This window comes from Chenopodium album, chromosome 27 (genome assembly GCF_948465745.1).
Source record: "Chenopodium album chromosome 27, dcCheAlbu1.1, whole genome shotgun sequence".
In the NCBI taxonomy this organism is placed as follows: domain Eukaryota; kingdom Viridiplantae; phylum Streptophyta; class Magnoliopsida; order Caryophyllales; family Amaranthaceae; genus Chenopodium; species Chenopodium album.
In genome coordinates, this window is record NC_137860.1 from 20,433,503 (window position 1) to 20,434,337 (window position 835).

The 835-nt window shown below is 44.8% G+C and overlaps 1 non-coding gene across 1 annotated transcript; it reads left to right on the plus strand.

The window, feature by feature from the left end:
- Window positions 1-380: 380 nt before the first annotated feature.
- LOC145621754 (small nucleolar RNA R71) lies at window positions 381-486 on the plus strand. Its single transcript, XR_014108553.1, has one exon. It is a non-coding gene; the product is annotated as a small nucleolar RNA R71 (small nucleolar RNA).
- Window positions 487-835: the final 349 nt, after the last annotated feature.

Sequence of the window (835 nt, forward strand, 5' to 3'; positions counted from 1 at the left end):
ATTCTGTAATCATGCAACAAGAAGCAAAAAGAGGGTTAGAGTAGGAAGATGTACCTCTCCCCTTAAATTGGGAGGGAAGACTAGAAGCTTGTGAAGGGCTCTCGAGCTTGTTCTTGAGAAAATTCACCTCCTTTCCTAACTCCGAGACCATTGTGGACAATTCGTTGATGACATAAGATTGATCGGTTGAGCAACTTGTGCTTGCCGAGTCTCTCTCTTCATCATGCCAATCCATGTAATTCCTTACCACATCATCTATTACATCCACAACCTCTTCTTCCGTCTTGTTCATGATTGGCCCTCCGGCTCCGGCATCTAGGCTCGATCTACCTTGAAAGCTCAAACCACTATAGAAGATTTGGATCACTTGATATGTTGGAATTCCGTGGTGAGGGCATTCCCTTTGGTAGTCCTTGTATCTCTCCCATGCTTCATAGACATTCTCTCTAGGCAATTGCTTAAAGCTTTGGATTAAGGCTCTAGCCTCCGCCGTCTTCTTTGGTGGGTAGAAACGGGACAAGAAAGCCTTTGTGACATCATCCCATGTCTTCAAGGAATTGGGCTTCACTTCTTTGTCTAGCCACTCCAAAGATCTTCCTATTAGAGAGAAGGGGAACAACTTAAGGCGGATAAACTCTTGAGAAACTCCATTGACATTGATAGTGTTGCAATATTTTTCAAACTCCTTAAGATGGTTCAATGGGCTCTCGTTCTTTGCCCCACCATATTGCCTTCTCTCGATCAAGGTGATCATTTCCGGCCTAATTTCAAAGTCATTCTCCGGTGATATAGGTGGAGCTATGGCGCTCTCATACCTATAAGCCCCGGGCACTCC